This window comes from Pseudochaenichthys georgianus, chromosome 7 (genome assembly GCF_902827115.2).
Source record: "Pseudochaenichthys georgianus chromosome 7, fPseGeo1.2, whole genome shotgun sequence".
NCBI classification, from domain to species: domain Eukaryota; kingdom Metazoa; phylum Chordata; class Actinopteri; order Perciformes; family Channichthyidae; genus Pseudochaenichthys; species Pseudochaenichthys georgianus.
In genome coordinates, this window is record NC_047509.1 from 4,935,384 (window position 1) to 4,949,533 (window position 14,150).

The window sequence follows — 14,150 nt, forward strand, 5'->3', positions numbered from 1 at the left end:
TCATCTTTCTCCAGACCTTCCTCATCCTCCCACTCGTTGTCAACTCAAGGGTCTTTTGCTGTGTGTGTGTGTGTGTGTGTGTGTGTGTGTGTGTGTGTGTGTGTGTGTGTGTGTGTGTGTGTGTGTGTGTGGTGTGTGTGTGTGTGTGTGTGTGTGTGTGTGTGTGTGTGTGTGTGTGTGTGTGTGTGTGTGTGTGTGTGTGTGTGTGTGTGTGTGTGTGTGTGTGTGTGTGTGTGTGTGTGTGTGTGTGTGTGTGTGTGTGTGTGTGTGTGTGTGTGTGTGTGTGTGTGTGTGTGTGTGTGTGTGTGTGTGTGTGTGTGTGTGTGTGTGTGTGTGTGTGTGTGTGTGTGTACCACCTGCTTCCTGCTGAAGTCTCGTGTTGTTAAATGTGTGCACAGAAATAGAACCTGGCAACCTCACTATAGAATTAGAATAAATAGAATAGACAGTGGGAGGAAGATCATCGACTTCCACAGCAGTGAGGCTCAGCAGCTGCTCGATGCGAAGAGACACCTGAGGACTGATGGGACTTGGGAGACGGCTTGTAATTGAATCTAATACAATCAATCTATTCATGTTAGGTTGAATTAAAGAACATGAACCTGGAATTAACTTTAGGGGCAATTGTTTTAGCAAAAATGCCCAAAATGTGCTGTTGGTCAAACAAGACGTTACCATTGGTGTAGGGCTGCTCAATTAGTCTTGTATATTAGTATTGGTTTTTCAGTTGAGTTATACTTCAAGTTCAGGGTAATCAGCTGTTAAAAACATACTGTTCCATTTTATTTTTAAAGTAAATGGATAATCGTATTTAATAATCTTGATATCAATTATTGACCCAAATAATCGAGATTATGATTTTTGCCATAATCGAGCAGCCCTACGTGGGTGTTAGGAAATTGTGATTGTTTAACATTTTATTGACAATTCTAGACAAATAATGAAAAGGATCTTACTAGTTACACCCCAATAAAGTACTTTTTAAATTATCAAACACTTTTATTAGGTCCTGCACCCACATTATCTTTTGACCAAATAATTATGATGATCTCATTTCATTTCAATCTTTATTTCGAACAGATTAAAAAAATAACAAATGTGAGAAACAGAATACCGTATTGGTAAAATACAGTATTTATCCACGTTCATGATACAAAAAGTCTTCATATTAATAATAATAATTAAAAAAATAAATCATATGTGTCCGAAAGGGAGTAGGAGGAAGCAAATGCTTATTATCTAAAACAGAAAACTAGAACATCTGCATTTTAAGAGCATTTTTGAGTTGATTGCCTCGTCAAATAATCTGGATGTAGTTTTGGATTTATGCAAATGACTTTAGACTTTATATCAGCAACTATTGTAATGTTGCTGATATACATTTATGGTTGTTTAAATCAGTTTTACAATCGCAAATGCCTCAAATATTTACTGGTTTTCTTTAACGTATATCATTGTAATTCAAAGCGACATTAGAAATTGATTTCATACAAACAGCTTCAACTAACAGTTATTTTCATTTTTGATTAATCGACAGAAGAAAGACATAGTTTCCGAGAGCACCAAATAATATCATTGGATTTATTTTAGTTTTGTCCTAACAGACCAAAGCCCAACACCGTTTTGTGTGTGAAGCAAAGCAAACTAAAACAATTTGTTATCAAAATTGTCCGCTCATTAAAATGATTAACGCACTGTGTCAAACTTGTGACATTTTAAAGTAAACTAAAAGGAATAACAAGACAAGAACAGACTTTCAGAGTACCATGTCTGAAAAGTGAGATGTTTTTTTTCAGCTCTCGGTACTTTTCCAGACACTCAGCAGAGCACCCACATCTAAATATTTTCCACTTGGACGCAGCACCGTTCACAGAGTTATGTCCACATACTGATAATGTCCCCGAGAGCCTGGAGCTTACACAGACATAAGTGAGCGTGGCTGGAAAAGTAAACAAGATAGTAACTTTTCAGAGATGTTTTTCTCAAGAGGCATGAATCACTTTTACTCAGAAGTACTCAGATCTTCTACTTACTTAAAAGTAGAACAACTAAAGTATAGAAATATTGTATCACAATTAAAAACACTGCATTCAAATCGAGCATCCAAGTCAACCGTACAAAAAGTAAAATAATTGCTTATGTCAAATGGACAATTTTAGGAAAATGTATATTACATTCTTGGGTTTTTTTATGCATTAATGTATAAACGGCTTTGGGTAAAAAGTTCATCTTAATGACTTTATATATTGCTATTTTAAAAGGGGCCCTATTATGCTAATGTTCAGGTTTCATATTTGTCTCTAGTGTCTCTACTGTGACGTGTCTCCATGCTTTAGTGTTCAAAAAGCTCTTTATTTCTCTCATACGGCCTGTGCGGCAACACCTCTTTTCACCCTCTGTCTGAAACCAGAGTTGGTGTAGGGCTGCTCAATTAGTCTTGTATATTAGTATTGGTTTTTCAGTTGAATTATACTTCAAGTTCAGGGTAATCAACTGTTAAAAACATACTGTTCAATTTTTTTTTTTTAAAGTAAATGGATAATCATTTTTAATAATCTTGATATCAATTATTGACCCAAATAATCGAGATTATGATTTTTGCCATAATCGAGCACCTCTTTTCCCCCTCTGTCTGAAACCAGAGCCCAGTCTGCTCTGATTGGTTAGCTAGCCGGCTCTGTTGTGATTGGTCAACCACTTATGGCGCATTTCCACCACAGCGCGGATTGCGGTTTAAACGTGCCGTGCCCGCCCCATTTTTGGTTGCGTTTCCACTTGACGTAGTTCCGGCTAGCGGGTACTTTTTCACAGTTTTCTGGCTCTCCAAAATCGAGGTTCTTTCCGGGCCAACAACCGGGCTGAGTATGCTAAACTAGAGAGAGAATCGCTGGCAACTACAACAAAATGAACATATTTTACCGTGATTTAATTGTAATACACATTTCAAAATGATGCCGAAGTAGCAACATACTGATACCGGTTAGTAAAAACCATGAATTAATGCTTTGACAAGTCTGCAGACAGACGGCAGGCGAAAAAACCTTTTAAAATGCGTGTTTTCTGAATGGAGATCAGCTAAGCTAACGTTATATATGCTCCGACCGTCCACACTCACAGCAACGGCCTACAGACATAAATAAACCAGCGACTGTATTCGCCATGACACAGACCGTCTGTGGTTTGTACTTGTTTAACTTTTGTCTAGTTTCTGAACAGATATGAGGAGCTGTGAGCTCTGAGTGCTAACAGCTGATGTTGGTTTTGTGTTTCGCATTGAAGATGACGTCACGGCTCCGCCTACACTGCGTTACTATAGTTACTACCCCAGTTCCTAAACTGTAATGAAAACGCAGCATAAAGTGAGCCTGGCCTACCAAGGCCTAACTATACTGTACTAAGCCGTGCGAGGCTCTGCAGCGGAAATGCGCCATATGTCCCGCCCCTTAACCTATCACGTACAATGTGTTGGAGCGCTAGCCAATAGAAGAGCAAGTGTTACATATTGATGTCACTATGTTAAGAAAGTTTATGTTTTGTATTTTAATCAAAAAATGCTAAGTAACTTAAGTTATTAGGTAATAAAATAAAAAAATAAGTAAAAGCTAAAAATAGATCAACTCAAACTATTGTCTTACAGTACTTGCTTCCTATAGTTTTTATAATCGGTCTTGAAATCAGTTTCTCCCGACACATTTCTGTTTTCCTTGTCTCGAGGATGATGGGTCTAAACGAGCAGTTGCGTCAACATTTAGATAGAGATGTGAGATTTCTTTTTAAGGTGTGGTTGGAGGGTGTTGTTATCTCGGTGCTATTTCAGCGCCCAGTCGCAGCACCTGCTCCTGACTCAGCTGTGAGTCATGGCTGGTTGATGAGACTCAGTCACACCAGGCAGGGATTCCCTCTCTTCTCATGCGTCTGTTCACAGTCTAGTGTGTCCGTCCTCTCGCCTGTAAAAGCCTTCATCGATCACGGTTTATTTGCAGTTTTCGGGGCCTCGGGGGACACAGTGTTGGTAATGTAACCGTCACTTAACTCCAAACATGGATATGGAAACCTCGTATGTGTGACCTTGTTACTCTTGCTGTGGTGTGTGTGTGTGTGTGTGTGTGTGAAGCGATATTATGATGCTTAAGGACTGATATTGATTGACCCAGCTGTTGCTAAGTGAGCTGTGCTAACAAAAGGGAACATCAAGTCCGTCTCTTTAGGGCTTTCTCCGCTCTCCTGCCATCTGTTTAAAAAAACGAGAGGACATTTTGGTTTACTAGTTTGTGCTCGGTGAGAGAAGGAAGTCACTGCTTTAATGAAAACAAATTTAGAAAAGGAAAACATGTTACATAAGTGTTTGTTTGTGAGCTTTACTTTTCTGGTTCAGTGATCAGTGTGATTTGCATTAACAGAAAGTCATGACCGACTTCCTGTGCAGAGGCAGGTCATAAATGTGATGTGGTCATCTGGGTGGAAACACTTAGTCATTTGAGATTTTCTCAAAGCAATAGTTTGAAGTATCTGGAGATCTGCTGTTTGCTTTCTTGCATCTCTTCATGGCTGTTTCGCCTGTTTTTGTGGTTATTTTGCATCTCGTGGCCTTTTTGTGTCCCGCGCCTCTGGCTGCTTTGTGTCTTTGTGTACAATTTGCGCTTTTGTGTCTGTTGAGCATCTCTTTGTTGTTGTCTTTTGTGGTCATTCTGCCTCACTTTGTGGTCATTTCATCGACTTTCCAGCAGCAGATTGTGGACAGCTGCTTCGCACAAAAGGCTCCCTTCACCTGGTGGGCTTGTTCAGTAGTCTTGCTCCTCTGCTAAGTGCTACACATTATATTACTAATGTATTATATTACTGCAAATGCATTACATCCACGCCTTCTGAGTGCATGTTCATATGGAGAACATATTAACAAATGCATTTATTATTCTTGTGCAGAGTGCTGAACCTACCTCCGCCATATCAGCCTCACTTCCCAGCAGCAGTTATCCACTGACAGTCCCAATAAACCTAAACAAAATTATAAACCTGAACAAACTACTCTAATGTAACATGTTTTTTCAACCAAATTATGTTTGTGTACATGCTAGATCAGAGGTGCCCAATACGTCGATCGCAAAGGTAGTGTGGGCAGTAGGTAGATAATTTGGGCTTGGTCATTTTAAAAGTAGCTCCCGAGCTGAAAAAGTGTGGGCACCCCTGTGCTAGAGTAACTAAGGGATGTTAAATTAACTACTCAATTGAAATGAACATCAGCGGTGAGCTTCTACATGTACTATGGTGTACACTGTAGCTGCTCCCGTCTGTTCCTGTTACTCACACACATCCACTTATGTCAGATTGTTCTGACATATTATCAATGATTCCTTTTGAAGAGGCAGAGGAGTGACGGCTCGCTGCAGAGGAGCTGCAGAGGAACACAGCATAATACAGATAATAGAGAACATCCAGGCAGAAGGCTGCAGGATCTCACCATCAATTGTGGTGTGTCATAAGTGAGGATTCAGAGGGAGGATATTTGTGAATGAATACATGTTTTTTATTTTAAAGGGAAACTTCTATTATTTGTGCCTTTTTTTAAAAACAATACTATTTTCTCCAACTTTAAAGGCAGAAGACAATCCAATCCGATATCTCAATATCTGCAGTAAGTGCAAAATTAACAGAACAGCTGTTAAAGGGTCTCTACTATGCTTTTTGGGCCCCGCCCCCGGTAGTGTGCTGTTTAGGACTAGCACTATAACACTCGGCTTCTATTGGCTAGCGCTACAACACATTCATGTTATAGGCTTAGAGGCGGGACATCTCTAAGCGGTTGACCAATCACAAAAGAGCCGGCCAGCTAACCAATCAGAGCAGACTGGGCTCTGGTTTCAGACAGAGGGTGAAAAGAGGTGCTGCAGCACAGGCAGTATGAGAAACATAAAGGGCTTTTTGAACATTAAAGCATGGAGACATGTCACAGTATAGATAAACACTACATACTGATATGAACCTGAACATGAGCATTAAAGGGTGCGATAGTGTAGCATTGTTTTAGCTTGATTCCACTATAACCCTTAAGGGTTTGTAACACTATTAAATCAGCCCTCTTACTGGTGAGTTAGTGTTTAACCTCACCTGCCACATTGATCCTGCTAACCTGGTGAAAAGTCATCAGACCTTTTGTACCGGCATGCTTAACCTCGCAGGTTGCCTTCACAGTTTGAATAGATTTTTCTGACCCACAGGCTCATGTTGCTTTAGTACCTCGTTGCATCTCTGACCTTCTAATCCACAGCCAGCAAATATTAGCCTGAAGTTTGTCAGGCAGGGAGCAGAGAGTCGATCCACACGCGCGTAGTGAAAGCTTGAACAAAGCGGATATCTAAAGCCATTAACACTGTGGGTCTTTCGTTTTCATAAAACAGCTTTGTGCTAGATTGATTTCCATCTGCATGCTGCACATTATAGCAACGATTAGTAGCGGATTGAGAGAAAATGATACGACCATTTCAGTTGTAATTGTTTAAGCAATCCTTTCAGAAAAATTACCCGTTTCTGCTTCTCATGAGAATATTTTCTGATTTAATGTATTCTATGACAGTTAGCTGAATATCTGTGGGGTTATGGACGTAAAAGAAAAACGAGACATTTGAGATGTCCCTCTGGGAAGTTGTAATGGGATATTTCTGCAGATATTCTGTGGATAAATCGACTAATTGGGAAAATAATTTGTAGGCAGTTGGTAGTTGCATCCGTTATCTTCATGGTCAATTGTTCTGATATTATATTTCGTCCTTCGTGCTGCTTTTGTAAAGTGTAGTAATATAAGAAGTAGAAGGCAGTAGACATTCATTTACAAAAAAAATGGTTTGTCCTTCATTATATATTTGAAAATACTTTGTTACATTGTTCAATATATTACATTTACTGTCTTCATAAATTACATATTTTTTTACCAATTTTATAACTTTATAAAACAATTACCGTACTTTTCGGACTATAAGCCGCGACTTTTTCCCCCATTTTTTTTGTACAGCTAACGGCCACTAGGGAGCCTCCTAAATTTATGGATTTTACAGGTAAAATTAACCACCTTTAACGCTATGGGCTCTAGGACCGGTCCGCGCCCGCCACCTTTAAGCTCCAGCAGGAAAAGCCAATAGAGTCTGTCTACAGACCGCAGCAAGGAGGCGTTTCCTATAGAGGCGTTTCCTATAGAGGCGTTTCCTATAGGGGCGTTTCCTATAGTGAACGACGGGAGCCGGCTCTCGCCCGCGAACGAGACGTTTTTTGTTTTGTTTTTGCGGAGGGATCTAGATCGGCATGAAGGCACATTATGCAATGTGCAATGTGGACATTATCCCGCTTATTACACATGGCCACATTCTCAACAAAGTAACGACATGACTCCCAATAATAATTGAAATGCTTTTATGGATTTAGAAAAAGATTTTATTGATTTAAAAAATAGTTTTTTGTATTGATTTAAATTGACATGCATCCGCTAAGAAAAGTAGTCCGTTGTTACTGTTTGAACTAACGTAGCAACGGCAGGAACTGCTTCTATAGTGTTTTTGAGGAGCTTTTTGATTACAGATTTGAAAACATCGTTGCTTGCTTTAAAAGTAGCACAATTCATTATGTCAAACCTTGAAAGATATCCCTGCCCTAATGCCAAAAGTAACTGGCAACTATGTCGCCGTAGCTATGATGTCTATGTCTGGACCGCTGAGTTGATCTCAAAGCACGCTCCCCTCTCCTGCAGGGAGAAAAACTATATTTATATAGGTTGATACAGTAGCCCCTTTTTTTAAATAGTTTTTATAGGTGTTGCCATTTGTTTTGTGTAGCGTGGTTCTACAAGCAAGTCAATGCATTAATTGGGTGGTATCAGAGAGTTACACGGGTCTGTAAATGCAATGAAAACAATTGGCCACAGCAAATAATTTATATTAAACATGTAATTTTTACTTTTGAATACTTTAGTACAAAGGATGTCTTGAATAATTTAAGTGATATATGTGTACACATATAAATCATTAGTCAAAACAGGGCTACATTTGATTTAATTAAAAGGTATAATATGTGGTAAACTGAAGAGCCCTTTGGGAGCCGAAAGAGCCGGCTCTTCTTGGTGAGCCAAATGAATTCCCATCACTAGAACAATGACTTCTTCTGCGAGGATTTATAAAAGCAGCTGGATAAAAAAAGTTAGGAAACGCCCCTATAGGAAACGCCCCTATAGGAATAGGAAACGCCCCTATAGGAAACGCCCCTATAGGAAACGCCCCTATAGGAAACGCCTCCTTGCTGCGGTCTGCAGACAGACCCATCTCGAAAAAGCTGGAGGCCGGAAAAGAGTGAGACAGGTAGCGCCAAAGTAAAAGTGGAACCGAGAGACAGAACGAGAGCAAGACAGACGGACAATTGAGCTGCTGCGGCTCATATGCAGGTGCGCTTTATAGTCTGAAAAGTACGGTAGTCGATCATCAACAGGAGAAACAGTTTCAACCTTTTTTCATGCAAAAACTCTGTGGTTTGATATGTTGGTAATTTAATTTGACTCCACCGTGGGCTTAGGGAAAATCTTTCCTCTCTCACATTTTACAAACTAAAAAACAAATTGAATAACGGAGAATAAACAAAATAGTCTATAATTAACATCCGAGAGTGTGTTGTTTATGAAATGGTGGAAGCCATTCATATGCATTTCTTTCCGCCTCTCTGATCTCCCAAGCAATGCAGGGAATTGATCTCCAGAGGGCTCCGACGCCCGCACAGATCATCTGTCCCGGATAGATTGATTTTTGATTTGTCTCTAGCTTTTTCTGAAGAAGTAGCCTTCACCCGGGCCTTTTTGTTTTATTCATCAGTTCTTTTCTCTCAAAGACTTTTCCACGCGGCGGCTGACGCTAATAGCCTCGGTCAGGCTTCTTATCTCCTGTTCGTTGACTGATTCATAATGCCTTCAGGCGCAGGAGCTCAGTGCACTCATTTAGGTTGCCAATTATGCGAGAGTGGCAGCGATCGCTCTCCGTAACTCTGCTGCTCAGGGAGGTGATAGAACATTGCATGGAGCATCCAGCGTTATCCGTGATGACATGTCTGACAGAGGAGATGGTGACTTCTGCTGCGACCTAAACAGTAAGATTGAAACTCTAAAGTAAGCTTCTGTTTTGTGGGAGAGATGTGTGTGTGTGTGTGTGTTTCCCAGGAAAAGATTGAAACTCGAAAGTAAGCTTCTGTTTTGTGCGAGAGATGTGTGTGTGTGTGTGTGTTCCCCAGGAAAAGATTGAAACTCTAAAGTAAGCTTCTGTTTTGTGGGAGAGATGTGTGTGTGTGTGTTCCCCAGCACAGAAAGCTTGCTGAAAAGCTGCAATATTCACTTCTGCAGGGGATATAAGGACGTCCTACACACAAGCTTCCTATAAGAAGAGGGAGGAAATGAGGTGTATACACCAGAGTTGAATGGACAGGGCTTTTTATTTATTTATGAGAGGAGGACCGGAGAGAGAAACAACAATGCTAACCCCGATGAGGAAATACAGCTCCCTTGTGTTTTGAAGTGGGCTTGTTGTCAACAGAGCAGCTGCTGACATCGTGTGAATAGGCTGAGCCCACACCACATTTGTCAGGGCAGCGAGCAGGAGGGCAAAGATCCAGCGATGAGGTGCTCCACGCTGGGTAACGCTTAGCACTGGAGGGGGGGTGGATTCGGATGAGTCGTCTGAAGCAGTTGGGGACTCGAGCAGATCATTACTTTGGTAAGATAAGACTGGTTGTTGGGATCTTGATTCATGTTTTGATGCATTGCTGAATTGTTGAGTATTGGTTTGTTATTCAGATGAAGACGTCCTTCATTCAGAAGTTGGAGTGTTATGGGATTGTATTGGAACCTAAATGGTAGGGCTGCTCAATTAATCGTATTTTAATCGCAACGCATGACCGTATGGCGTCATAGCTCTGGGCGCGGCTACTGGCCATTCCTACGTCACAATACCCAGGAAGTAAACAATGGACAATGACGTATCTCCAACGAGGCTTTTGGGAAGGTATTTTCTGTGTTCGAGTTGTACTCGCTACAGGGTGTACTTGGGTTGTGACTCTGCACACCGTTCACATGCATACAAACCTTCATAACTCACAAGGGGACGGGTAATAACCGGAAAAGCATGACATGGGATCTTTAAAGTTCAGGGAAATCAACCGTTAAAAACATACTGTTCACATTTTTTTTTCAATAAATGGATGTTTTCAAAGTAAATGGATAATCGTTTTTAATAATCGTGATATCAATTATTGACCCAAATAATCGAGATTATGATTTTTGCCATAATCGAGCAGCCCTACTACAGTAAATGGTTAATTTGATGAGTAGAGTGTCAGAAAATGAATCGGCAACCATTTTAACAGTCAGTTAATTGCGTTAAGTCATATTCTTCTACAGTTTCTCAGATGTATTGATTTGATGCTTTTCTCTGTGTTGTTTTAAACTAAATATATTAGCATGTTGGGCAAAACAAGACATTTGCAGACATCAAATCCTTTGGAAATATGTTATAGACATTGTTTTACAACTAATAATAGGCGATGACTATCCAGCGTATGTTCCCGATGTATTGATAAAATCGATGTTTTAAGTCTTCAAACGTCTAGTTTTTCCAAAAAACAGTCTGAACCATTAATATATTCGCGATTTGGTTTTAAAAAGATGTTTGAAGACATCACTATGGTCTCTGGTAATCTGCACTCAAACAGCTGTAAATAGGCGATTCATGTGCAAAATGTATTTTTCGATTTTAGAACAAAAAAATCCAAGAAAACAAGTTTATCATGTATGACAAACAATGCCATTACATCCTCACATTTTAAAGATAATTTAAGGCATTCTTGCTGCAAAATAACTAAAATGATTATTTATTTATCATTTGGATACACTTTATAAACCAAATGATAAATCAAGGAAAAGGATACCGATTCGTCAAAAATGATACCTTCTATTATTTTCATTTACTTTATCACATTATCTTAACATTAGTTCATTACTTATGTAGGGTTAAATATGGCCATAGGAAAAGTCCGGTTCTGAAATCATTACACTGGCTAGATATAATCTTATTGTGAAATATGTTTGACTAAAATGACAAATTATTGGTTTTGGCTAGTTTGACTGAAATGTTCTTTATAATCTGATGACTAAAAAAGACTCAAAAGTTTTCATTGACAAAAAGTAGACTAAAATAATTAGTTTTCTTTGACTAAAATAAGACTAAAATGCTCAGACTTTTAGTCGACTAAAACTTGACTAAATAAAAACAGGATGAAGGTGACTAAATATGACTAAAACTAAAAAGGAAATTTAACACGGGACTAAGACTAAAACGAAATAAAAAAATAGCTGACTTAATTAACACTAGCTTCCAGTCGACCAAAGAATTGATTTTAAAATACTACTAGTTTTTAAATCACTAAATGGCTTAGGACCGAGGTATATAGACGACCTCCTCCGTCACTATGAAGCATCCCGGAGTCTCGGGTCCTCTGGGTCGGGTCTGCTCTCTGTTCCGAGAATAACCACTCAACATGGAAACGCAGCTTTTAGTCATTATGCCCCAACAATCTGGAACAAACTGCCCAAATCGTGCACGTCCGTCGAAACACTTCCTATTTTTAAATCCAGATTAAAAACGCACCTATTTGCAGCTGCTTTTAATTGAGCTGCCCATACTCACACCATACTTATGCCTGTTTTTAAATGCCTTTTTACTAATGTATTTATGCTGTATTTGTTCTTAAATGTCTTTTGCTTTTAATCTGTAAAGCACTTTGAATCGCCACGTGCTGAAAAGTGCTATATAAATAAAATTGCCTTGCCTTCAAGAATCACGGAAGCTCTTTGCCTTTTCAGTAAATGCAGTTAGTTGTGTGTGGATGCCTCTAATGGACGTGGAAATCAGCAGAGAGGTTATGTGGGCTATGGCAGATAATGTGAGTTTATTACACACGTATCGTGCTGTAAAGGCTCCGCTGGGATGGCAGTGATCCGGCCTCTCTAGTGTGTGTGTGTGTGTGACGTTCTCACTCCCATCCCGTCACATATTGACGGACGGTCAGGGCCCCTCCCCGTCGCTATATTACGTACAGGGTACCCCTTTCCCGTCATTTTCTACGGGCAGGGCGTCCCATAGACCTTCATTGGGACGCAGCGGACCCCTTGCCCGTCAGGCTTCTACGGGCAGGGCGTCCCATAGACCTTCATAATGCCTATTTTAAGGTTCATTTGGCCATTAAAATGCGTTTTGATCTCATTTTATGCGAGTAATGAGTTTTTATTTCGGATTATTTGTGCAGTACATGTACATGATGTTTAGTTTGCTAGTTATGACGAAGATTACTTCATGAATGTGTACACATTCATGGTTGCTAAGGTGGTTGCTATGGACGCTGCAACAGCTCCCAGACCACGTGATCAACAACAATGGCTGTCCTTCGTGTTATTCTCGGTGGAAAATGGCTATTTTAAGGTTCATTTGGCCATTAAAATGCGTTTTGATGTCATTGTATGCGAGTAATGAGTTTTTATTTCTGATTATTTGTGCAGTACATGTACATGATGTTTAGTTTGCTAGTTATGACGAAGATTACCTTACGTCTGTGAGGAAAATGCACGGGGCTCAGAGCCTCGTATTTTTAAATATTTTTTTCCTTCTAATTTGTTATTCTTTTCAAAATAACACACTGTTATTTACTCACCAATAACATACAATTATCCTTGCTTTTATTTATTGGTTTAATTCCATAATCTCGGTCTTTTTTGGCGTCCGTCAGGAACTGAATTTAAAAATAAAAATAACCGGAAACAGACGTGGGCATTTCGAGCGATTACCCAAGATTCTCAGCTACGCTGATTGGATGTTTTAGCCGCAATGCATGCTGGGATTTGGTGTTTATATTATATGAAATCCGGAAAACATTTGAAAAGACTAAAATAATACTTAATTCCGAGTGCTCTTGCTTTTCTCTTTGAAAGTCATCACATAACGGCATTGTAATACACGGTTCGGCTGCATTAAATATTACAGATCTGCCGTAGTTCTTTATTTAGAGCGCCCTGATGATGAGACCTATGGAAAAACTGAAGAAATGCCGCCGAAACTGAATACTTGACGTGGATCATAAATATATCAACAATTAAAAAACTTCTCAATTTCTCTTCACACAATACGTCTCCTTGCAGTATCGACACTAATTCGGCTGACTTTTACATTTGATGTAATTCATAGATAGGTTATATTTACACCATAACGGTGCACAGCTGATAAAAAAGGACTGTAGTTTTTAAAGATATTACTGATTTGAATTGGATTGCATTTTGAATGTAAGAATGTAAATACTGCTTCTGAAATAGTATAGCAATATGCTGTAAAATTATGTGAAAGCATGAATAAAACTACACATCTTCAGATGTTGTACATAAGTGTCTGTGTACCTTGTGTGCCTAGTGGTTAAAGCACGTTATTGAATTATTGTTTTTATGTGTTATATTTGATTAAAAAAATATTAAGAGTACATATACTTTCATAGAGGGAAAGTAGAAGGTCTGTGATAGAAATATAGAATATAAAAAATCAAGAAGATACTATAAGTGATCTCTTCAATAAAACAGTTTAGTGCAGGATGTACAAAGATATTAATAGGAGGAGGTGCAAAACAGAAAAACGAATTAACCTTTATTTAAACATTAAATAACAGATTATGGTCTTCTTTTAAATAAGAAAAAAACATTGGGGGTATCTATCTACAGATAAATACAAAGTACTTAACGTCTAATATATTGCTTTCCTGCAATGTTAACTATGTTGAAGCACTTATTTTAACTGATATTATACATATGGATTATACTCTTATGTATGTAGATAGAATAAGAAATGTGCAGAATATGACAGTTTAATGGAGGAGGTACACACATATTGATAGATGTCTTGTAATGCGCTGTTGAGGAACCTGTGACCCACGTTTTTCATTCATTTCATAACTACACCGTAAGTTGTGTAAATGATATGTCAATACACCTTTAAAATCTTGAAAGGGATGTGCAAAATAGCCATAATATATAGTCTTTAATTAACTATTAGTAGAGAATAACGAGTAATTAATATACTTTATTACTCGTTTCCATA

The 14,150-nt window shown here is 38.9% G+C and overlaps 1 protein-coding gene across 1 annotated transcript in view; it reads right to left on the reverse strand.

The window, feature by feature from the left end:
- The window catches only part of ada (adenosine deaminase), a 333,413-nt gene that overhangs the window by 302,852 nt on the left and 16,411 nt on the right, over positions 1-14,150 (reverse strand). The window lies entirely within an intron of this gene.